The sequence below is a fragment of the Chaetodon trifascialis genome, chromosome 19, assembly GCF_039877785.1.
Source record: "Chaetodon trifascialis isolate fChaTrf1 chromosome 19, fChaTrf1.hap1, whole genome shotgun sequence".
Taxonomy (NCBI): domain Eukaryota; kingdom Metazoa; phylum Chordata; class Actinopteri; order Chaetodontiformes; family Chaetodontidae; genus Chaetodon; species Chaetodon trifascialis.
The window spans coordinates 6,930,669-6,958,105 of NC_092074.1; positions in this window are offsets into that span (position 1 = coordinate 6,930,669).

A 27,437-nucleotide genomic window follows, 5' to 3' on the forward strand; every position below is an offset into this window, starting at 1 on the left:
CTGCTGCAATTTCATATTTAGTTTTAAAACCATTTTTATGAGGCTCACATATTAAACACACCACAGACTGTATATTTCCAATATATTCAGTCTATATTGAAAATTTAGAAATTACACTTGAAACCAAACAATAGGAAATTGTGTACACAGAGCGTGACAGCATAGGAAGGATGAAATTGCTTTTAGAAGCCTGGCATGGTGACTTAGACAGAGGGACAGAAAAAGGAAAAGACAGAAAGAAAGGAAGGAAGGAAGAAAGATAGATGGAAAGAAAGACCGATAGAGAGAAAATAAATGGAAAAAAAGACACCCATGACAGTAAATTGGTGAGTGAACGGCAGTGTGTGTATTTCCCACTGAGGCTCGGCGTCAGGCAGCCAGAGCCGCTTGACGGATGGAGCTTTTAATTGACTCCATTGACGTGGGACGAACGTCGGCCAATCATCAGAAGAGCTGATGCAAAACAACCGAGGGCTTTTGTTTTTAACAGAAGGGCTGCCATTAGACCAGATAATAGGCCAAGCTGTTGATAGCTCTCTGCCCTCTATCGTGTCTGCTGAAGGTAGACGCGCTATCTCTCACACTCATCCAGATGTTTTTCATTTGGCTCGCTTATCATTCCTCTCAATATATTTGCTGCCACAGTGCTTTGGTTAAGTTTTGCCCTCTTTTCTCATGCAGTTATAGTTTGTTTAATTTGTCCAATAGAGATCAAACTCAACACAAAAAAACCAAACTACAACATCCTTTGGTCATACTGTGTTTTGGTCATACATGTACTGTATATGAAGCACATCCTTTGCTTTGGAGAATACAGAATGATAACTATTGTTAATAATGTAGCTGTTTCTTTGAGTGAAACCCCCCCCCCAAGAAAAAAATCAAAGCCACCCTCCTATGCCATGAATTCTGAATGCTCTTTATTTCCTTAAGCTGAAGAAACAAACATGCCTTTATTTGAACTTTATTTGAAAGAGGCCTTTGTTAGAAACAGGCCTTTATTTCTATTTCGCCTGTTTGATATGACTGTTTCATCATATTTTAGTTAGACGCTTTGATGATCTGATCCCATTTGCTTTGTTTATTTATTTAACACAATGGTAGAAAACGAACCATATGATTTTTTTTTCCCCTTTTTACAAAGGACATGTAAAGGTTAGCAAAAATGATCAGTGCATGCATCACTACACAACTACTCTGCTGTTTTTGAGATATAAATCATTCAGCATGATTTAAAGCTGCAATCACAAGTATATTATATGAACAAAGAGTCAAATGACTATGCAATGTGGGGAGGCGGCTTGTATTGACAAACCCTCAGAGAGCTATCACTGGACTCTGCATTTCCCCATAGCTGCATTTTTAGCATCTTTAAGCTCTTTATTTGGGTTAGGGTTAGGAACAACAAAAGAAGAAAATACCACCACATCCACAAGAAACAAGATCACATATATTTAATACCAACAAATGAGCAATTGTGAAAACTCTGACAGGCCAATCCGTGGTGCTGGTGGCATCTGTGTGTAGAGCTCAGGTACAGATAAATCCAGGCAGCTAAGGCATAATACATTATAGAGATGCACAGAAAGGTCACACACAGCCATGATGAGGTGTGCCACCATCGTTAAAGGGGAGCTGATTTTGCACATTAAAACACATACAGAGGTTTAAGGAGTATGTGGGGAAACAACAACAACAACAAAAAACTACATTAGCTGCTACTGCCATAACAGCCAAATCTCCAAGCAAGCCACTGGATTTCAAGTGCAATTGTGGGTAATGTAGGTGCCAGGTTTTGAAAAGGAAGCAAAATAATAAAAAAAATATCTCTGGTTCTTCTACACTGATGTTGATCCTTTTTTTGAAACTTCACGACTCTGACAATGTTATAGAGTGTGGAATTGGCTGAGTACTCTACAGACCAGCTGCAGAAGTGTGTGTATGTCTACATTTGTCTCCCGCCTTATGGGACGACCATTCTACTGTCCTTCACGGAGGCAAGTGTTTAATAACCCTTTTATGTAATTTCCCAGTGGATGTCAGGGTTTACACAACAGAGGACTCCACTGATATTTTGAGTGGAGTAAGTCTCTCCTGTCCTAATGCGTCCTTTTTCTTTTTCTTTTTTGTTGCAAGTCAGGTTTCCAAGTTTGCTTGGCCTTCCAGTTGAGCCTGTCTTTGGTCAGTGGTAATATTGTGCAAAAAAAGCTGTAGTAAAAAAAACAAACCTTGATGTTTATCCTCCATCACTGTGAGCTGAACACAGCAGCTAATGCCTTTAGCAACACACAGTCGGGGAGGCCAGAGTGCAACTGGCTTTCATTCACAATATTTCCACAAGTCTGACCATTAAGTTTTACAGTGGCATGTCAGTGATACTTTGATATGATTTACTGTAACACTTTATTTAATCAAATGATGCCAACTTCACCTGGCTTACCATCAATAGACTTCTGTATGAGCACATTACCCACTTACCATGCAAACTAACATACTGTAGCATATGTTGGAGATTTACAGTCACTGGCCAGGGGATACTCAAAACACATTCCCAAGAATAAACTAGAGCCAGAGACTGCTCTACTAAAAATGTAAACTTTATTGCCAATGTATGAAATAGAAGACTTTGCATTTATATAAGGAGTTTCAAAGAAGGCCTCAATGCAGGCCATAATAAAGGAGGGATGGAGTATATTGTACAGATAATACATTAATTAATAATACATGAGAAAACAAAGAAAATGAACAATGTGGGGTTAGACTGGATTGTCACAGAGGTTAGGGTAGTTATGCACAGAAAGAGCACAGAATTTATCACAAAATGTGGAGGCAAATTTTGAACCAGTCACCACTCCACACGAACCAGTTCAAACTCAGTCTAACCTGACCTACAACACTCAAATGTGCCTACTCACAGCAAGCTGAGGTGACTCAAACGACAGAACAATGGTTGCAAAATGGCTCCTCTACCACTCAGTTCCCTCTTTAACACAGCAGAAAGCCCACAAGAAAAATAAAACAGAAAATGGCCCATTCAGTGAGTTAGTCTGGGATCAACAGTGGTTGGTCCTTCTAGTCATGTCAGTGTTTAAAAACTAAAAGAAACAGAAGCACATTGATTTACAAAAGGTGACTGGAATCTGTATGTGTGAAGAACTGTGTTAATAATGTGTTAAAGGTTTATCTGATAGCTCCATGCTGCAACATTATACTGTAATTAATGGTGCTCTACTGACCAATCATGTTGTTAAGATGTCATACCTTTGTGACTATTATTAGTGTCAGTCTTACAAGATCATGATTGCAACTAGCCAAACGTCTGCATAGACAGATGAAGATGAAGTAACAAATCTTTAAGACAGTGAATTAAAATAAATACTTTATGCTTCAACAGTGTCACTATTGAAATCATGCTTTTGAGCAAATTTTTTTTCAGAAAGGAGCCGACCAAATCGAACACCAAACAAAGGCTGGCTTCAGCTGCTTTGCAGGTTTGTCTCAGTGTAGGAAGAAAGGCCCTGTCTGTTGCTGTGCTCCTGTTAGTGCGGCTCTGTCTAATTACTGAAAGCCCTCTGAGATGACGTACCGGAGCATGCAGTTGACGCGTGCTTCCAGAGTAAAACACCACAGTTCTTGATCTTCCTTCTGAAGAGTTCACTGGGAGTTTTCTTAGCATTTACATGTCTCATCCAATAGGAAAGCTGCAGTAATTATCAGCTACAAATAAACATTTATAATAAAACCACTGTTTTAATGTCTCCAAATTCTAATCAGGTCAAATAACACAAAATCTTGATTATTTATCAAGTTGTCTGTAGTGCACAAATGACTCTAACAACTCCCGTTAATTTCCCTTTCACATAGATAAAGTGACAAGTACTCCAGTATTGCATTAGGAAAAGTACAGTGCATAAACTGATAGAATACTGTGCTATAATGGGTTTGTGGTTATTTTGCAACAGCTTGGTGTTGGTTGCACATTATTAAGGCAAAGTGAAGTAATTTCACACAGCCCTTCCCATAACATCCCATCATCCCATAAAAAACAATAATACTTCCCCCTTTTCTGTCACCCAGTCTCCAACCCCATCTCCCCAAAATGTGCATATACTCCCTAAAATTGTGTCTAACACTGTAATAGAGCAAGAGGTTGTTGTCACATTGACAGATTGTGCCCAGTGTTTGTCACCATCAGTGTGTTGTACAGGCACTGCTATAATGAATTCACAGAACAGCTTTTTAGACTGATTGAAGTCACATGAGGTTTCTTCCTCGGGCATTTCTGTACTAATTTTTGTTACCCTCTGATTACAGCAATTTCAAAGTCTCTCTTAGTCTGATGAATCACAGTAACATGTACCACTGGAGAGCTACAAGTCAAGAAAAATCTGGGAAAGAAGTGGATATATTGGTTATGACATTTAAATCAACGTTACAGAAGACCTTCGGGGTATTTTGAGGAGGAATTACCAAAGGAACAAAGATAATTATTCTGTTAATAATGCGTAGAGTGAATCACAAGATATGGAAAAAAGATGTTCAGCATCAATTAAGAACGCGCTAGTGCCAAGTGACAGCGCGTTGAAGCGAGTCTGTACAGAAGTTGGAATCTCGATAAACCTCCAGAGCTCGTCTCCCTTGGCACTGACTGGATCTCTGAAACTCACTGCCTTTCTTATTCCGCAGTCAGCTGTGTTCAATTATTGCTGACTGTTAAAATTATAAATAAGAACAATTATGAATACATAAATTTGTATACCATATGACTTTTAATTTTACAGTCTATAATATGTGGAAAGACTGCACTACTAATAGAAAGGCAGACACAGTGTGTGAGCCAGGATAGTCTGCGAGGGCGTGAAAAGGGCCGTACGTTTAGTCACTACACCATCCAAAGGGGGCAGTAATGTCAAATATGTGCTGAGTGCTGCAAAATAATATTGAAATGGATGTCATCTGGGTGAAAAAATGGGGTGATTGAGAGAGTACACACCATATTTTACTCAGTAAAACTTATTTTAACAACTTAAAGTCGTGACTTTAGAAATCAAGATTAATTTACTGCGGCTCAGTGATTTAGCTTTAGCTGGCTGGACTACTGTGAAAACTCAAATTACCTTTTTATCAATTGATTAATCATTACAATAAAAAGTGGAAGTATATATAGTTTGCTACTTATAGTAATAATCACAAACTGCTGGTAAGGGTACAGGGTGGGTGTAGTGACTGGTGCATGGGTCAAAACCTGAATGCATAGGTCTACATTAAGAAAACAATAGTATGTTGTTCATTGTTTTTTGTGTAATGTACACAGAAATAACTGTGAAATGATTTTATGTGTGCCATTAAATTGAGTACACAAATGCAATTATAGCTTTTTGACATTGCCAGGTCATAAGAAATGTAATTTTAAAGAATTAACACACCAACAGAACACAACAGAGAACAGAGCAGAGCAGAGGGAACCTTTAAGCCAGCATTATGCAATCGCACTCACACAAGAGATGGTGCACAGTCAAGGAATTAGTCCCTCAAATTTATTTATTCATTTCCTTCAAAGAGGCAATTTAACGCATGACTTAATCCATCTTTGTGATGTCGCTGAAATGCCTGCTGCCCTGCGTGACACAAGCTGCATATTTGGGCCACAGATAAATAGTACCCAGAGCCAGAACTATTGGATCGCTGCAAAACAGACAAGAGACGCAGCAGAGGGAGGAGGAAGAGGAGGAGGAGGAGGTGGGTTGCAGATGCTAAGCCTGGCAATCTCTCTTTCAATCTGCAGCCTTATATTGGCCACTTTAAAGACAGACACATTTTATACGCACATGACCCATGTGTGAGTAAAAATATAAGTGCATTTGAAACTCCGCAGTGGAGGGGAGAGATTTTCTTGTGGGTGCTCAACCTTCACTGATCCACTGAAGGGGTCTGATAGGCCAGACGGACCAATCAGGCTGCCAAAATCAGAGGAATGTTCATAGCTTATCAGGCCCTGTTGTCACTGGGCCCAGTGGCACGGCTCGCTGTGCGCTGACTGTAATGGGCTGCTAGGACAACTTAGCTGGAAGCAGATTAGCTTGTTGCGGCACCCACTGAGAGGAAAAAGAAACTCGGTTCACACAGATTGTAATGTGCACTGGTGAGCCGAGCATCGGCGGGGTATTACATGAAGGTTAAATAAAAAACAGAAAATGCACAGAAGCATCCTCCTCAGTTCAGTGGCAGGACTCTTGTTATTGTAGCTGCACAGGCATGCAAATGGGATTACACCCATCTGATAAGGAAAATGTAGCTAATAATTTCAGTTGGAGAGAGTGGAACAAAATCATAGCAACACAAAATATTTGTCTCATCATTTGTCATAATCATAAGGACATTTTTACAATTACTGTGTTCATATAGATGATGACAGAGGTGATGATGATGATAACGATGATGGCTGTGATTGCAGTGATAAAATATTTCAGACTCATGGTGGCTCATCAGCACATTCATTTAATCCTCCTCCAGTTGATCGGGGCCAAGCAACAAGCAGGATCTCGTGGAGGAACAGTAGCAGCAGCTGCAACATTAAGTAAACACCGGCGGATGCATGTCGTGTTTACGAGCCTTCCCAAATGAAAGCCCCCCCCCCCACTGCCTCCCTGATCTCCCCTCCCCTCTCTGCTAACCGGCGGAGGACAAGAGCGAGAACGTTGTTTTGTAAAAGTTTTGTCTGAACATCCTTCCCGTTAATGGGCCTATAATATTTGTGCACTTCAAGCTCCCTGGGACTGCCTTTCTGTTAAAGCCCATATCAAGAAAATGTTTGACTGCTCAGATGACCCAATTATGCACAGAGAACGCCTTGTGAATTAACTCCAGTGCCATCTGCGATGACAGAACCAGTTTTACGAGCGTGTGTTGAGGAAAACCTCCATACTTTGAGTTTAATTATTTTCTGCGGCATCCCCGCTTTTACCAGATCTACAAGAATAAGCAGTAAAGTTTTCATTGCTCTTCATTAGTCGATTTTTGGAGAGAATGAATGTAGATGTTTTTGTCAAGTAGATGAGGCTATCAAAAGTAGTTATGTGACTCCTCAGATTCACGCTGCTTCTCATCTCTCTTTTCACTGGCTCCGAACAGCCATCGCGGAAATGCTGTCATTTTGTGTGAAACAAGCTGTGCAATTACGGGTTTATCAAATTGGTTTTGAGAAGAATAAAATCATGGCAGATAATAGAGGAGAGCATCAGTAAAGCTATCCTTGAGTTGTTTTAAGTTCTAGTTACAAGTACGTTATGTGCAATATACAAATGCAATATAAGCTTACATTCACGATGTGCTGTCACAGGAAATTACATGCATCACAAATTATGCCAATTATTGTAAAAACAACATTAAAAATCTGGGATGACTCTCACAGGAAAATGTTATTAGTCATGCCTTTGCCCTAGAAAGCACTAAATCCTTTGGGATTTGGCATATTTTGCAAATTATATAATGTCCTAATAATAATGATGCTAATGCCCTCATTATGTTCTTATCATCAGCTTATGATGTGTTATAATCCCTTATCACCTCAAGCCAAGTGTTACTGATGTGTTCATTAGTTCGTCTCTTAATTTGACCTCGAAGACCAGACAGAATGAGGATCCATGAACCAAAATGACTGTATTAATAACTGATTGATCCGCAGCAGTTTTTTCCCCCGGAGCCTCGAGGATGGCAGCAGCTCGTTTCTTTATAACGGCTCTCTTTTTCTTCCATCTCTAATGAATTCCCGAGCTCTTTGTCATTGCTGCAGCGCTCGGTGAAAACCTCCTCACCACATCTTCCCGGCGGACCAGTAAAGTCAGCGGTGAGGAATGCCCACGGCAGCCAGGTTGCTTTCCTTCCTCTCTGCACAGTAAAAATTTAATGGATCCAAACATGCCATCCATCCATTTCAGCAACTGAGGAGCAAGCAAATTGCAATCACCCTGTCTGTGCCTGCTCTCCGAAGAGACTGGAAGCTACAGTGAAACACACTTTCATCTCACTGTTATGACACACAAAACAACACACAGGCTTCATAAAACCTGTGCTCCCCGTACACAACAGATAACTCTAACCTGATTTAATGTAGCTTGTGGCACATTGCCACCTGCCTCCTCTAAAATGTTGTACACTTTGTAGATCGCTTGGTGTTTCGATACAAAAGACAGGAAAAATGCACAATAGCGAGTTTAAACATTTTGTATCCGCAGTGAGATGTGAAACAAAGGATTCGGCACTCAGAAAAGAACACATATTTTGACAGAAAAGTTTGAGGCAATTTCTTGCAACCAGTAGTAGACATGACTCAGAGGTCTGCGGTGAATTGTTAATATCTCAGCTCACTCTGTATCCCATCTGCTGGAGCCTCCACGTTCCACTGGAAAGACAGTCTGATGTTCATTTTGGATCACAGAGTTACACTGAATCCATTTGTCTCTACGCAGGGAGAATATCACAGGAATCACTAGACACTGGCCCAACAAACTTTTATAGCTCGTGGTCGGGTGGATTGATGTATTCTTCCGAAGCAACATTACACTCATGGCTCTCCGAAGACTGCTGGAAGTTTGTAATATATATTTCCTTCCACTAATGTCTCCCTTGACTGACAAAACGTCACAGGAGGAGAAGAGAGAATGAGACAAGAGCTACGCTGAAGCACTTCCACAGCCACTCTTTCTTCAAATCCCTTCCAGCTGTATTAACAGCAGCACAGTTCAGTAACAGCGATGGGCTAAGTAAGCACTTCTTAGTGTCGGCTGATGGCTTGTCGATCTCTTGCGCTGCACGTGAGACCGGCTTCTCTCCCTCGAGAGGATGGTGTTTATCAAAATGTTTGAAGAGCGTCTCCTTTGTTAGAACGTGCATTGACTTGTCATCTGCTAAAAGGGGAACTTTCAAAACCCATTAAAATGCAAAATATAGACCTACACTGTGACGTGAGAATGGGTCAAGCGGAAAGCATTAGCCGTGAATGTATGGCTTTTTCTACAGTCCTCATCCATCAAGTTACACAAAGAGGGGATTCTCTGAACGTATTCATTGCAAAAACTGTCGGGCAGATGGGTGAGCTGCACCCAGCAGGGCCCAACAAAGGCAGGGGGTAATACCGAAACAGAGGAATAAAAAAACCTTGAGTAATAAACCACCTGAGCATTCCACCAACCACCGGGCTGCCCGCTAAGTCACATCATCTCTCTGATGCCTTTTCAATGTCACACTTCATGCTTTCGTACATTCCTCGCCTTCTAAAGCCAGTGTTATGTCAGTCAAACATGCACAAAGTGGTGATTCAGTCACTCTGCACATCTGCTCATTTACATTGGTGTCTATTGTTGTGAGTATAGACTATAATAAAAGAGATCTTTGCAAATCACTGGAAACATATTTAGCATCAAGTGTGAATATGAATAAATGAAGCTGGAGAAGAGAACACCAAATCTGTATTATGCAAGTAGCCTCCGTAGCTATGTCGCTATCATGGGGTGAAAATGGATGAGTGACTATAAATAAATCCTGTGGCCACCTACAACAGGACCACCATACACCGTGATGCTGAGCTGTGATAGCAGATTTAGCTGCAATGCCACCAGAATGCAGTGATGGTAATTGCATTGTCCTCAGACATGCACAATGAGACTTGGGGGAGCTGGAAATGGTGTTTGGTTTTGTCTCAGCTGAAATATACTGAGGCTCTAATGGGTCTTAAATGTTGCTCTTAGTTAACGATGCTCGTTCTTCTTTTAAAACACAATCGGTCTTGAGCTCTCTCACAAAGGAACATCTGCATTTATGTATTATTTCTGACAAGTTTCCCTGCAATAGCTTGTCTGAATGGCACAGTGCCGGTCATTTGATATCCCGCTGATCACAAGTGCTCAAATGACTCTAGTCTCTGGCAGGACCCCTGCTGTTATGATGGAGACCTTAAAATCACCCAATTATTCGATATTTATAGGAAGAATCAGATTTGTCAGTTTACTGAGAATCCAAATAGCCTGTGGTGCATGAACCCATATTACATGGGCTGTTATGGATGTGTGATATTGAGACTTATCCTTACAGTAGCAGACAAAACACCATGATGTATGATTATTTCACACGTGATGGAGCCTGATTCATGGTAGCCCACTTTTGCTGTTTATATATTGATTTGAAGGGAAAGGCTTATCTCTGCTTGTTTGTGTCTTCACATCTGCTGCAGTCTGTGGCAGACGCACTGTCTGTTCTTTCACTTTCCCTCTCGCTGTTTCACTTCTCTCGCCGAAACCTCAGAGGACTCGGCTGCTCCAATCAAAGAATGAAGGAGTGCTGGATCCTAAAGCCCCCGAACCTGATGAGATTTACAGTCTCAACGCAATCACACTGTACAGGCCCACTGCCTTAATAGCTATCTTATTTTCCTTCTTTTCTGCTGTGGCTGTCTCCCTGTAAAGTCGGCTAATTCCAAAATATGTTCAGTCATGGATGAAGTATATTTTTTTAGAGAACAGCAATAGCTCAAATACCCCTGTAGCTATTGAGTTTAAAGACAGCATGAAATGCATGGATAGTCAGGCAAGCACAGCTGATTCCAACCACTCACACTCAACACACACACACTGCAAATCACACACAGACACAGTCCTCCGATCCTCATCAGCCACACAGCTGTGTGATTTGATAAAATACTTGGCAGGACCCTGTGGCTGACCTTTCCATCCGTGCTTAACACGGCTGCTCCATGAGCAACCTACCGCACGTAACCAGGCAACGCCGCCTCTGATGAGATCTGAGGTCTGGCCATCGAGTTTCTCACAAGCGAAGAGATATGATATGTGAGTGTGTGCGCATCACTGATGTTTCTGTTTTGGTGAAATGTGGAAGGTGCCTGCTGGGGATTGACGCCCTTTGAGGCTCCAGACACAGCCTGCATAGGCACAAATGATTTGATCTCCTGTCCGTTTATTAGCACAGATGTAACTTTTTCACACTTCAGCTGAGTTTTCACAGAAGTAAAGGGATGATCTTGTTGCAGCTTTAAATGAAGCCATGTGTGTGATTGTGTTCTTTTGATTCTCTGCGTTTGATGTTGTAAAAACAGGCTGATTGGCCAAATGAATTCAGGTCCCAGCGCTCCCCTTTTTCAGACTGAACTTTCCACTCCTCTGATAATCTTGCCAAGATTTCTTTTACCCGTGGACAACAAGCCCCACCTTCTCATCATCTCTGTATTTTTAAGAGCTTTACAGTTTCCCTAACCATGTGAAGAAGGAAAGGATTAGAAGAAGATGGCAAGAGGGAAAATCCAGAAGAGAGAGATGGAGATTCAGACAGTTGGATGGTGGCAGATCATTCCAATTCCTCCTTAAATATTAATACCTTTGAGCAACACACGCAGTGAGTGATGAAGGAAATGTTTTTTAAGTTTTAAAACTCTTAAAATAAATTCAGCTCGATAGCAATGCTGTGCCAGCTGGAGGCATTAATCTTCTTTAGTATGGGAATATTACTTCCATATTACATGAGTACATTTGATATAGCAGCCTGTGGGAATTTGTCATATTTATAACATCTTGCTTTTATAAATTCTTTAGCTATTTCATGCAAACGGTTCAAAGCCATTGCCCACAATCCCAAAAAGGAGATGTATTACAAGTGATGGGACAAATCAACACAGTCATCAACAGTAGGCCTTGGCCTCAGACAATTACAGTCCGTGACAGCGTGTGGGTGGACGATCAGGTCGTGATATGCTGTCTGCAGTGTGGGACGTGCTGTTATGACACCAAGGCATTAAGGGGAGACACAAAATGTGAGTGTCAAAATCTGCTCTCAACCTGATGATGACTAGGAGTGCGATGCGTCATGCAGAGGCATTATTTGTTCTGCACTTCAGCCTGAATGTGTGTGTCTGTGTGTAGGGGTAACTGCGCACATGATCCACAGCCTTTAAGAAATACTGCCGACAAACTCAACAAATGTTTCGTCGTTATTCAAGCGTTCCGCTGAGAGTTTTTGCCAACATTACCCAGGAGGCTTGTTGATACTCCTAAGAGATGGAAGTGTAATCAAGCCTCCCTCAGTGAAAACATCAAAACCTCTCATTTTTTAAATGACCTTGATTGCGATCTGATGGAAGAAATACATGAGCTGAGAATACGGGTGTCAAAGTGGTCTAAAACACACAATCCTGTCTGCATTTCAATGGCTGGACCATCGCGATAACAGTCCCGACATTTCGCAATACAGTCCTGAGATAACAAGTCTTTTAAATTTTTAATACCTTGTAATGCAGGCATCAGTTAACACACTGCTATATTTACTATTTTCACTAACACAATGGCTGTTGGCTGTGAAGATACCAGAGCAATAAAAAAAAAATCCCACAGATTGGATCTGTGATTAGTGCTTGACTGCAGATCTTATTTATAGCTAATTAAATATGCAGTGGACGCAGCATACAGCAGGCAGGATCTGCTTCCACATGCTCAGACCCTTCAATACACCACTTCATCTGAATTTCAAACAAAGCGCATTCAGGCCCATTTTGTGGTTTTACCAATGTTCTACTCATTCAGTACACTCTCTGATCAAACTAGCACTAATGAATAACTGAATAACCAACACGTAGATTATCACTAAATCACTTATACAAACTAAATCAGCACAACATAACTCAATTTTATTTTATTCAATGGGTGCATAAAACATGAAAGCCCAGTTTACGTTTTTTCAGATTTACTCTGACTGCATAGAAGTTAAACCTGCATTTTTCCAGCACAGCAAGCTGTAAAGCCAACACCCAGAGTATTATCATCTTATTAAGTTATTATGGCAAAGGGTTTGGCAAAACAGTTGCCTATTTACACATCCAACAGGTACGGAGCAATGTTACCATTGATCTGGAGTCATGTTTCTGGCCACCTGATGACTGTAAATCAATACCTTTTAGCTCTGTTTTTGGTCTCCACCAACTCCTGAGGAAAAGTGCTTGCTTTTCAGTGGAACCGTGTCCTGAGTCGGCCACATCTGCTGTGATGCACACAAACATTAATTGTCAAGAGAAAGCACTAAGAATGCTTAAGTCTCCCAACTGTGAGCTTGTAGGGGTGTAGAAGTGCAGAAGTACAGCCACTTCCTTTGCATGCCTGCTAGCGCCTCAGCTGCTGAAGAACAGTGCCCCTTGGGGCTACTCCAGCCTATTCATCAACCCGTTCGGTTCCCTCTCGGCCCCCACAGTCCCCAGCTGCCCCCAGCAGCACATTATCCCCAACAAGCCTGCCTGCTCAGGGACATGTGCATCTTCCCCCATCTCCTGCTGGATAAGCAGATGGTAAAGCAAATCTGTTTTACATTTTGGTGAATTTCAATGCTAAAATTGCTGAACTATTGTGATGTATGGACACAGAGTACGTATGTTGCAATAATAACAAATATTTCTTCAGTGTCAGGGGCAGGATATGGCCTCTGAGGGTCCTGAGCACCCTCCTCTCCTGCCCAGTTGAAATGCTTCATGTAATCCATTAAAACAAACAACACTTTACCATGTTGGTGAAATTAGCCATGATGAAGACATGACAGCTTTATCATTCACACAGCCTCCCACCCTCAGCAAACCAGTCTTGCTTCTTCGTCTTCTGGGTCCACAACATCTGTCTGAAGGGGAATCAGTGTTTACAGTCTTTGCATGTCAATCCATGATATTCAGGTCTTTTTTTTTTGTCAATAAGCCACATCCCTGGAAGGAGAAGACAAGAGTGGATGGTTTTGCTGTGCAGCCGGTGCAGGGAGCCCGACCGTATGGAGAGTTTGGAGGGATTTGTGTTAGGGGTCCAGTGTGACAACAGCCACAAACTGGCTCCACACCATTTGGAGCTGTATGATGACTTTGTGTTAGTGGTGTCTGGATTTTATTTCTTGGTACATTTTGTATGTCTTATTTAAAAAAAAAAAAAAAGTTGTCAATGAATAAATAATCTTTGCCTTCATTTGCTACAGTCATTTCTTTGGCTTGAAAAAATACACTTGTATGTTTAGATTTTTACTCTGCTCTGTGTGTATTACTGGTAATTGTTATATGTGCATATAACTACTAATTTTAATGAATCAGCTCGTATTTTGCAAGTGATCGATAAGAGAGTTTAGCTAAACATCCAGCGGGTGGTGGTGTGCACTCAAAATCGAAATTAAGGAGCTTCTTGTTGAAGCATGTTATCTTATTAAGAAGGACAGAAGTGTTGTGGTCTCGATTTTTATGTAGTGTTTTGTCTCTCGCCCTGCCTGTATTTTCCCTCCCTCCTCTGTTTCTCCCTTTCTCCTCTCGCTCTCCTCCCCAGCAGCGCTGGGCCGATCTCCTGGCCACTTCGGAGACACACCTGAGCGGCATCAGCTCATCAGTCGCTGGCTACTTCAGCCAGCTCCTCCACCTGCTCAGTGCCGGAAGATTTCCTTGCTCTGCTCCCACGTGTCTCGCCACGCTGTGTGCCTTGTCTCCTTCCTCGCTTCCAGCTCCAGTGTCTTCTCAAGTTTGTTTAGTTATTGTTCATTTGTACTGTTTCCCTGTGGAGGTGATTTTTTGTTTCTACAGATTTTCTAGTTTTTCCCATTTTGGTGATTTTGAGTTTTTCTACAGTTCTCGTCTAGGCGTGCAGCATAGCATTTTTAGTTTTGTCTTTTGGAGCCTACGTTGCCTTTTTCCCCTAGCGGTGATTTTCGTTGCTCTTTTGTTTGCACTTTTTGAGAATAAACTTTGTTACTTTGTCTCTGCAACCTGGGTCCTGGCCGTGCTTATGGTCGCACGTACCATAACAAGAAGTATGGTAGCGAACAGCACTGATGGTGATTTGACTCACTCAGGTAAGACATAATACCCCTGAAACACCAGCAGCGCTCAGCCTTTATAGCGAGGACATAAGGGAGTACAACTCTTGTGGCCACCTCGGGATGGTGTGACATTGGCTGCTCAATGCTCCACTGTTCCCCAGCCACATCCTAACCTTGTCTGTCATTATTTGCTGGTCAGGGAGAGCTTTTTTTGATAATAATAGCTGCCTCTTGGGGCTGCATTAAACCATTAAAGTTACAGGCTGTAAAGCCAAAACAATGAGCTGAAAGACAGTAAAACACTATAAACCTGAGGGGAACTGACCCCTTTCACATTATACATTTTTTTTTAGATTTCGATTGTTAATATACAATGATGATTAGTGCAGCTTTAAAGTACTAAAAAAATGAAAACACTCCTTGTAAGCTCTGTAATACCTGAATCCTTAACCTTGTATTGTTCCTGCTCTGGCTGGCCTCCATCTCGAATAGCATGGCTGTGCACAGAGAGCTCACTCATTAACTTTTCTGGCTCATACCCTGCTTTGGAAACAAATCCTCAATGTATTGCATTTTCAGCTCCTCAAACATGGAGAATAGTGCTCTGAGTAAGTGGGCTTGATGAATGCCTGTTTAAATAATGAATAATAACAATAATAATAAGGTTAAACAGTAGTTTACAAAGTAACAGGCTTGCATACACTCACTGCATTTGCTGTAATATGATAATATGTGTTTTAAGAAGCCAAAAAGAATGGCAAAGATGTCATTCATTATGCATTCATTCTTGGGTTTGGCCAACAAACTGACTCTGAATGCAAATGGAATTGGTTCTAAAATGCCAACACAAAATAGATGGAGCAGCAAGTGTTGCTGAAGGGAGGCCAGGCTTCCTGTTTTGGAGACTTTTTAAGACTTTCCATGGCAAATGGCTCTGTGATGCTGAGATAGCTGTACAATAGTTGGCATGTTTGTAGTCCAGTGGCAATAGTTGGAGGTAGTTGTTACAATGGTCACAGAAAGAAATGACAATGAATTTTATGTGTGCATCCTCCCAACATCAGCCCAGTGTCCCCATTAACTCTACAGTATTGGACAATATAGGCAAAATTTATGTGTATCCAGTGCTGACGTTCAGTCCCAATCCAAGAAATGCTGTGAAGCAGAAAGTAAGAATTTCACACAGGAGACACTGCAGTTATTGTTTTATTAACTGTAACCACAACCTTTCTCCAAATTGCCACATGCAGATACTGTACAAAGCAAGACCTTTAAAAACACTGGCATTGGATGAGTTGTTCAGGAATGACGTTCTTGTTTGATGATTGAGTTGCCGAAAATAGGTGGCCCAAGGCTCCTGCTGAGCTGACACTTTCATGAATCTGGTGATGGGGTGTAGTGACTAACAGCCCACGAAGTGGCAAATGCTGGTTATGGCTAGTTTTGTTTGTCGCAAAACTGATGCAAAGGGGAAAGCTGTTAGAAATGCTGTAATCCATAAGGCTAAAAGGTGGTGAAGGCCAACCCTTATTCTTGAGAACTTGAGAAATGTCCCTGCAGTCCTCTGTGATCCAATGAAAACCAAATACAAAAATACAAAGCCACTGTATTTGTTGTTCTAAGATTTGTATTGGGTTTTTGAACAGCTGCATGGATTGACATCAAGATTTCCTTCAAGGCAAAAGCACAAATGACTTGCAACATCACTGGTCCCAAACAAGACAATTTCATGCATTCAAGTTTTCAGAATATTTCTTCAGTCTCGTTTGTCTTTGACAATCAATACAATCCACATTATTCAGGAAGACAACATCCAGTCCACACATGTACAGGAGTGTTGTCATGAATCTATCTTTAAAATCCAGGTAAACTGCCTTTAAGCAGAAACCTAACCTGAAAGACCCCTCTTCATTTCGCTCAATTTATGATCTGCCACAGTTCTCAGCCTCATCAACCTGTACTTGTGCTTTTAAGGCTCTTCTCCTTTTTCCGGTTGCAGATGTCCTCTGGGTGAATTATAAAACCAAATGAGGGCCAGAGGAGCACTCATCTAAATTCTCTCCTCTTGATTGCAGCAGCCTGATGCACCAGCAGAGTGACTTAGAAATGAATGAGACTGAGTGTTTCTGTGTGTTTGGTAACAGAACTACTGCTTTCTCTTCCTTTGATGGCACGCAGACACATCTGCCTGTTCAACGATTTTCTGACCCACATCCTCAAAGTCAAATTTACACTTAGAAGTGCTATCAGGGTTTTTGACATTTCATTTCATTTACAAGTTTTGCACAAAACCCTTTCGCCCCAGCTTCCTCTGTGAAACGCTCCTGCTTCAGGTTTTTGCCCCCGCCTGGGAGAAAGCCTGTGCAGGGCACTGGTTTACAGGAAGGAGTGACACAATCAATTTGCAGAGCAACTGACACAATCAGTGCCTACATAAATCATATCAGCACAGCCAGGCCCCCAGGCGCCTGCTGAGGTGACAGTTTCATGGCTCACCTCCAGAATGCTACCTGCCAATCAGCAGAGAGTGACAGATACCAGAGAGCACGTACTCTACACTGTCACACCAATAGCTCAGGTTGCGGGGGATTATTTTCAAAATGAAAACTGTAATGATTTACAGATTACCTTCTTAAACCAGCGATCAGACCATTGGATTGCTGCTGAACAAGATCCGAATGATAATCAGTCTTTCAGTTCGTGAAGCATCTCTCATGAGATTTTCATGAAAATCTGACTTGATAGAATTTAGGTTTTTTTTTTCTTTCAGCAATACCCATTAAATCTAACTGCAATCTGTACCTGCCTGTCCATATAGTAGTCTTCACTGTTAGCAGTGCAGTTTGCTATTCCCATGTCAGATTCCAATTTTCTATCTATGCTTCAGGGATTAACAGGGAATGATGATTGTGGGTAATCCAACATTACTGTTTATGATTTTATCACATTGATATCAGCCTCATTACTGGTGATTGTTTTGCACCCATATCAGTGCTGGAGAAAAGCCCCCGAAAACTTTCAAATCTTAAATATTTCCCTGCAACATAAAGGAGCAATAATTAGATAAGCAACAATCAAAATGAAGGTTCTGAAAAAATATCCTCAGCTGTTACTTATTAAGAGCTTAACACTAAAACACTCCAACCTGCTTCATCAGGGGGTGTGTGGTGGTGGTTTGATTAGACGTGATTGACAGCGATGATGATATCAGCAAAGAACCCACAATTGTCATCAGGTTTTAATTCAAATGTTAAATGCCAAACACGTAAATAAATGACATTACTATATTTGACATCCCAAAACTGTTGCATCTTTGACAGAAAAATTGTGTGTTGTTGTTATGTCTGGGGACCACTTTACCAAAAAAATGACTTTAATGCACAGGGGACAAAAACACAGGTGGCCATAAAACGGCTTTTATTAAGTAACAAAGGAACAATAAACCAAAATCTCTCCACAGGAGGAAAAAAACACAAAACACAAAAATCACAAGCTAATTGAGTGAGTCCCAAAAACAAAATAGTACACAACTACGGAGGCGGCCAGGCACAACTATTAATATATTAACAGGCACAGGAAAAAGCAGCAGCTGTGTGGCAGCGCAAACCTCACCAGGAACGATGACACAGGAAACAGAGATCACGAGCAGAATACAAGATACCAAGGTTACCAAGGTTACCAAGAATACCAAGATAACCAAGAATACCAAGATGACCTGACAACCAGAAGCAAGAGAATGCGGAGCTTAAAAAGTCATGGAGGTAATTGTAGGATGCCAATCAGCTGCGCTGCTGCTTAACAAACCTGCCTGCCACAACTCCAAACCTGCACAAAATAAAAAGATACTGAGACACCAGAAACACAAAAGAACAGTACCAGAAAAACCCTGGACCCCCACAGTAGTGGTAAAAGGCTAATTGAGAAAATAGGTGTCCAGGGCCTTTAAGTACTGCTAATGCAAACCAAACATTTCCGACTGCATTTAAAGCATTTAACTGACAAATAATGAGGCAGCTTTTATTGTGAAGTAGTTACAGCTAATGCAAATTTTTGCAGCAGAGCAACCATGAGAGTCTCGAAGTTAACCAGGACTGAAATTTGAAGGATTATAACTGAAAGTCAACTGTATCTTTAATTCATAATTCGTATTGTGGTGGACAAACTGTACCTTAACTCACTTCATCTCCTTGACTTGTCATTTGCAAACAAGCTTGGAAATTTAAATCGGTTGAGGAGGGCGGCAGCAGCTGGCTTTAAAACACTTTGCCTGTACATATCTGCCACCATGTACCCTCTGCCTGCTGTTCTGAGTGACTAACTGAGACAAGCCTCAGCACCCACTGGAACAACACTTTAATGGCTCGCCTTCAGGCCACTATCCTACACTCAGCACCTTCAGTTCTGACTACCAACTTAGTAAAAAGAAAGTAACTTTTTCTGAAGCACAAGCCCTGATATAGTAATTAAATTTCTACCTTAAGCAGCCCCAGTATCACTGACACTGGGGCTGCTTAAAATTCAAGACGATGTTAGTGATGTCGCTGCAGATTTTATCCATGCTCATTTCCTTATACAGTACCTTGGTTACAGTAAGCTGCTCAGCCATATCTCAAACTGCTGATTTGGTCTGTCTTTGTAGCTTAGTTATAAGTAGATTCCTATTTATAGACACTTCACTGTCATTTGAAGAATCTACTTTTCACAATATAAAGGGTGCTGGAATAACTTTGAACCTCCATGTATGTAAACCACAGTGTCAATCAAAAGAATGTATGTGGCGTTATTTTTAAGGTCATTTGCGTGAGACTGAGTATTGGAGGACGTATTTGGTACCACAATGTAGAAATACTTTGCTTTTAGCAAGTCACACATTAAAAATTTTATAATATTGTAAAATCTGAAAAGTAATCAGTGACTACAGCTGTTGAAATTGTATAAGAACAGTATCTACCTCTGAAACACAGTGGAGTGGACCTCCATTTGTACTTCAGTGGATGCACTTGGTTACTTTCCACCACTGATGAGAGTTGCCTTGAGAGGACTGCACATTGGTATACTGCCCAACAGTGATGATATAGTACAGCTACACATATGTAATCAATGGCAGGCTCTGATTGTTACACGATCTAGCAGTATGATTAGAAAATGTGACGACTAAGTAGCAAGTTTCAGCGACTGACACAAGCCAGCGCATCAGCTGGAGTGACAATTTTGTGGCACTCCTCCGAGACACGAGCCTGCCAATCAACCTGCTTGAAGGTAATGCGCTAGCACACACACACACACACACACACACACACACACACACACACACACACACACACACACACACTTCTCACCTGCCAATCCATTGTGACAGACAGGTTTGAAACACACTCCCTGTCTCAGCAGAGGCAGCAGCACGGGCAGATAGCAGCAGGACTGAGGAAGGGCTGAAACAATTGGGGCGATTTCTTTTCCTCTGTTGTACCTCGTGATGATTACAATGTTTTACAAAGTGGCTGAGGACCAGAGAGAAACAGCGTGGCCCATCACGTCTGTTTCAGGCTGCTGCAGAGCGCTGCCGCTGTAAGACCTCGCTCACAGATATCCTACGGAGAATGTTGTCAGCATAAACACAATGCATTATTTATGTTAAAGCACCCTCTGAGACGCGCTCTCATTGCAGTAGACAATAGCTGGCTTTCCATCCAAGCAGTTTATGTAACAAATTAGAAAAGCAGAATGGGAATGGAATGTTTCTGTAGTAACTCAGAAACGGTGATATTGTTTAGGTGCCACATTTTGGGGAAAAGCCTTTATTATTGTAGTGTTTACAGTAAAGACATCTGATCATTTCACATGTACTGAAACTTATATGCAATTTCTTCCTCACACAATTTAGAATTATTGTTAAAGGAATCCTGTAAAATTAACCATTTCCTGATTATGTCCTGATTATTGAACAGATGCGTTTCAAAAAAGAATCACAAAAAGAATCATAAATTACGCTCGTTAACTCAGTCTGTCAGAGAGTAATGAATATGCCACTATAATTTGAAACTATTTTTAAAATAGTTTTCAAAAAACATTAAAATAATGTTTTTTTAATGGGCTGTACTAATGTGTTTATTGCATTTCATTTCATTTGTCTGCATTTAGTAAACAACCTGGTGCCCATACTCACCTAGCAGTGCTAGAGTGCTAGCAGCCACTGTTAGCTCTTGACCATCATTTGAAGTTAAATTTAGCCTCTCGCTAATTAATTTGTAGCCTGTTAAGCTATAATTGCATAGTGCTGAAGAAATCCCAGTTTCTGCATCCTTAGCAGACATATCAATTAAGGCCATTGCATGTCTGTAGGGTGTGATGATGTTAAACTGGCCTTACAGGACTGTCTTTAATTAACCAGCACAAGTAGCTAGACTTAATGAGCTTACTGGCATAAAGACAAAAGAGCTGCTGTGTGATGACACGCTAACATGAGCAGATTTGTTGTTTCAAATAATGCCATTTCAACGCATGTACTGTAATTTAATTGCTGAAAGTAATATCATCAGAAGCAAAGGGTCGACAGGGAAATATACACTTGACTTTCAGTAGAAAATGTATCGGGCATATATGTATGAGCTCATCCTCAGCAGGAAAATGAAAGGATTGCTCATTTATCCAAACTGTTAAATAGAACTATCAGTTCGTTTTTTATGACATGCGAACACTTTTGGTCCAATGATGACTCCCCTCGCTCAGAAGCACACATAAAACACAGCAAGCTCCTACAAACATGCTCCTACAAACAGTCAATGGCAAGGTTTCCATCCAAATGTACTGCAGATCTCAACCATCATGTGTACATTTTAGTCAATCCGTTGTGCCTGCCGTGCACAAATGAGCGGCAATTGTAGCTTCTTAACAGGGACAGGCCACTAGATCACTCCCGAGAACGAAATGAAAAAGCCAGAGCAAACTCGCCCCGTTTATGAACAACTCACCTGGTAGACTGTGGGTCTAAGCCTTCTGCTAGCTGTGTGTCACAATCACTACAGGAAACAACAATCTCCAAGATAGCAACCTAAATATATAACCTGGTTAATTATGCTAATATAAACAAGCAAGCAGCTGTTGCCTTTTCTTTTGCAGGGACTTAGTCATTTTAATGCAAGGGCTCACCTGCCCATGTGCAAATGTTCTACCAAGACAAGTTGTCCCTGACACTGGGCGGTGCCAGGCCCAAAGGCCACATGCCAAGGCAGCAGGTTTAAAATGCTATTTTGATAACACTCGAATTAACTCCTAAAAGCATTAATCCCCTTTTAATTAACAGTGTAACAGTTGTAGAGAGGGGGAAAAAAGCATTTTTTTTCCAAACAAATAATCTATTTGCAATTCATATTATTAGAAACGGTGTGCAGTAATATTCATGCTCAGTTCTCAACAGATGAGACTGAAGTGAGATGGCTCCCTCATTACACTGTGTGCAATTAGATCTGGCTGTTTCAAGTTTCAGTGTCTTCTGCATGTAGTCTGAGGATGTAGTATACATGGTGACTTCTATTTATATTTATATTTACATCACAAGTACAAGGCTACACAAGACAGACGTACAGTATACACTGTACCTAGTTTACATATTCTGTCATATGTCAGATTTATATATTGAATAATCAGTAACGTAAATTAATCACATGAATTATGCCTCATAACATTCTGATTTAAACACACTGTTTTTTTCATTGATGTAAGTTTTTAATTGTAATTTTTTCTCTGTATTTTCCTCATATAGGCAAGTCAGCAGGGAACTATTATAAAAATGTCATCCAAAAAGTAATTTATTGATGGTCCCTAAGTGAAACTTAACGATACCGCACTCAAAGGTGAGCTAATCAGAGGGACAAAACCCTTTATTTGTCACACACTACATGCACACACACACACACACACACACACACACACACACACACACACACACACACACACACACACACACACACACACACACACACACACACACACCATCCATTGGTCAAGTTTTTCCTCCACTTTTGACCCATCCTGGTAAGTCCTTCCTCTGCGACAGACCAGGAGCGGTGGGCTGCCATCCGACAGGTGCCCGGGGACCCAGTTTTCATTGTCGTCACCACTGGTCAGGTGATGATCTTTATGCATGTTTTTAGAGGGGGGTTTCATTTTTTATGGAGGATCTGACAGGTGAACATGGGGAGAAACATGCAAACTCTGCACAGAAAGGCCCCTTTCCCAGGACCTTCTAGCTGTGAGGCGACAGTGTTGCCACTGTACCGCCGTGCCACCTTAATCATCTTCTTACTGCTCACACTGGGTGACTGGGTGAGTAAGATGATGGTGGTGGATTGGGCGTGAATGTTCAACTAACCCCAGGTAGTTTGGGCCTGCAATGGCCAAATCTGATAGGCCAGAAGAAATAACTCAGCCCAGATACGGTTGCCAGACTCGTGCCAAACCTTGATGAATTAACACAGATTATTCATTTTATTGAATGGAAACATGGAAAATGCTTTTTAAATTTCAAACTACCAAAATTATTGTGCACAATGTATGTTTTATTCATTAGAGATCCCCCAGACATGATTTAGGATGTATAAAAATACTCTGTTTTGAATAATTTGTCTGTTTTCCTCAAAGAAAGTTCAGTTGCTCACGTTTCTTAAAATGCCACCTGCTCCTTGTCCCTCGCTGAAACATCCAGAATCTATGAATATGCAAATATTTTTGCTTTTAAAAGTTTAATGGCTCGATGCAAGATGTTTCCTACTTGCCGAAAAAGTTCATTTCTCAGCGTATGTGACCTTGAGGCTTTGAGGTTTCAAATCACACTTAGCAGATGAATGTGAAAACAGCTTTCTACTGTCAACCCCTCCACATATTGTACATCATTCTGCACAGCAAAACAAACATTCAAGTGAACAATAAGGAATTTTTTTCATGGCATTCCCTCCCACCCCTGCATTACCACATGCCTACTCCTCAAACGCAGATGCATGTGCTACCTTTTCAGTTTAAAATGACATCTGCTAGAGCAGTTTATTTTAAGAAGCATGTTAACAAGTAACATAACTGAAGGAAGTGGCTGCCTGTTGCATGCAGAATAACAAACTAGACTGTCAAGATCATATGTGGAATTCTAGTTATTTGAGAAAGTCCACCTGTAGTCCAGTAGTTTTGTCTGTGAAGACTGCATAAAGAGGTAGTTTTATGTGTCATAACATTCCTCAATCAATTCTATAGAGATAAAGTGGACTAAAGACTCATGAAGCTATCCACTTGACAAAAGAAATATATCTGGTCCATTACTGTACTTTTGGATTAAATAAAGTTTGGAGATCAATGAGTCAGCACAGACCAGCCCCCCTCTCCCTGCTGCTCATCCTCCTTCTCCACCCGAAACCTCTGAGAAGGTCACATTTTTCCTTGTGGTCCAATGGTGCAGGTACGGTATGACTTCAGGCGGGCGGTCGCCTCTGTTTGCACTTTGAAAAAATGCCCATGAATGAATCCTCCTGAAAAAAGGCACAGTGAACCTCGAGTGCACCCTCAAAGATAGAGATACAGATACATGGTCAGATAGATAGATGCACAGGTAGACATGTTACGCCCCGGGGAAAATGATAAAGTAAAAGAGTGACAAACTACGCGGCCACGACACATTTTCTTTCTTGAATGTATTTTTTTCAGTTAGCCACACACTTCTTCCTTTACAGCAACAGGCATCAACAAATGATCGTTGTGCAGCACATTCGCCACAAACTCGACAATGAAAATAAAACACAACTGAGGTTCCAAAAAAACAACTTATGAAGGTTAGTGAAAGGTTGTAAACAAAAAGTGATAACCCATTTTATCTATAACTATTGTTGCTGTCTGTCTGTCTGTCTGTCTGTCTGTCTGTCTGTCTGTCTGTCTGTCTGTCTGTCTGTCTGTCTGTCTGTACGTGCGAGACAAAAGCAGTTGAACACAGAACAGGTGATCAATTATTTTAACCTTTTTTGCTCAGAATACATGTAAACACTGAGTTATTATTCCAACATATGAAAGATCATGAATTATATTTCCCACCAAGTCCTGCCATGAATTATTATTCTTGTAGCCATAAAGTCCTTGGCCCTTTTATTATACTCAACTTTCTTACCATGACACAGATACACAGACAGACAGATACAGTATGTATATACATATGCAGATAGACAGATAAAGACAGATACACAGACAGACAGGTGGTTCCCTTATGGTCAGCACCCCCATCAGCCCAAAATAGGTACTTGGAAGGCAAAAATAGTTGATTTTGTGCACTGTTAACTCATAGCTGTCAGCCAGCAGTTCTGCAAGAATCAGAAAGGTTGTGTCCTTTTTCCACAGCAGCACAACTGCTGCACACATCATGGAGAACAAACAGGTGATGCTGAATGTACCAAAATACACTCTTATTCAGGATGTTCTCACCCGACTGAACTCCAGTTCTGACATGATTGAGCGTGGTGCTGTTTACGCAGCATTGACAGGAATAGCACCTCAAATAAAGACACGGCTACTTTGTCTGACCGGGACGAGAGAGTGGCAAAGGATGTGATCGAGGTCATTAAACCCCTGAAACCCCTCCCAACAATAATGAGCTCTGAAAATACACCTCCAGGTTCAATACCATGAGCCTGAAACCCATGGAAGCAAATGATGGTGACAGTCCCATCTCGGGAGAAACTACGGATGCTGCAAGCCTGCAAAACAGAGAGTCTGATCCTGAACTTCAAGACTTCCTCAACAAATGCACAGGGCTTGATCCAAGGTTCAGGACGAGGATAGTGTCTGGCATACGGGAATCTACAACCACGTCAGTGTGCTCAGTGTAGAGGCGGTGCTGTGTTTCATTTATTTTGGATCAAGGTCATGTTTATGTTATGCTATGTTTAAATTAGTAGAAGGCTTTCTCTGTTAAAATATACATGAAATAGATATTGCTGCTGGTAACTGTACTCTCCTTTATTTGTTGTCATTTCATACAGCAGGATGGAGCTGCAGAGAATGCAGAGGCCACTTTAACTGCATGGCTGCAGACTTAAAGACCTCATCATCATCATTCTGAAAACCAACCTGAGTGAAACTCTCAAATAGTCTTGACTGACTTTGTTTGAACTTGAAATGAATGTTTATGTTAAAAGCTGAAATTACACCGCTGGCTTTAGTGGTTAATTGAAGTTAATTATAAATATGCTGCACTTGTCCTAATGGATAAGTGCAGCATATTATTTTCCTTTTATATTTGAGAGTTCAGGTCAGAGTCTCACGATGGAGCACTACTGATGTACAGTATGCGTTGCGACCCACTACCTTAATGTGACCACTAGGAGTTCATCAATGCACAGCTGGTGGCTTTAATCGGTTGTCATTAAAGTGCAGAAGAAGGAGGCACAATAAGGTGACTGTAAAACAGTGGAAAACAATGGTGGAAATATGTTGGAAATATGTGATTTCTCTTAGTTTCATGTATTCATTTGAGGGGGGTTACCGTCTCCTCATCGTTCCACACTCCAGGCACCTATTTTTCAGTCTTGAACATCACATGCTGGTGTATATGCTGATAAAATGGATGGAAACTCACTGCACGCTGTCTTCCCTGAGCTCTGACCATGACCTCTCTCTGACCAAGTGAATGTGAAATGTCCTAGGAAACAGCAGTTTGACAAAAAAAAATCACGGTTCATGGTTCACTTACAAGCTTTTTCTGGCCGTCACCTGCATTTCACAGTCTTGATCAACAAATGTTCAAGTGTGTCTTTTTTTCACTTTGCCTAACCTTGACCAGGTGCTTTTAACTGCACACAGAAGACTTAACCAAACACCAAGCATACAAGTGGCAGATAAGGAAATTCTTATATAAGTCATTTTTATGAAGTGAGTTGTTGTGAGTTGTTTGGTAGGTATTAGGACTTTTATATGGTATTTAATCTATATGCTGTTGGATGGAAATACATACTGAACAATTTGTGATTAGGACATGGAGCGCATGCTGGGACTGTGATGCCTTATAATGCAGCTTACTGCCTCACTGTACTGCTACAGACAATTTAAAGTACACACTAATGCTGCGCTCCCTATGTCGAAACATCCCCCAAGAGAATAAGCACGATTAGCATAAAAAATATGCTGATGACAAAAGCTGCATGCCCATTTGGATGAATATCAGCCTCTGACCTTGTGACTGGACAACAGGCTCCTCTGTCACTTCTCATTATCGTACTTCCTGCTGCCTCTCTGTCTATCTCGTCATCCTATCTCCCGCTCTGTCAGTGTGGCCTGAGAGGCAGTATGGCTGAGGTTAATACCCACATATTGCTGTGCAGATACACTCTGGGGCCACATGGCTCTGTAATTAAAGCTTGTCCTGCACCAGACGAAGATATGAAAATATCATTATTGCTTCTCAGATGAACAGATATATATATAAAAAAAACAGCAGCCTTTTACTTCTTCCTCCTGGGCTGAAGCTCATTTGTAAGCAAGGGGAGGAATTAAACTGAGCCTAAATGTATCTAAATAAGTTTTCAGATGTTTGGGTGGCTTGGGGTGCTTGATTTATTTGGCAGGCCAGATTTTGAAAA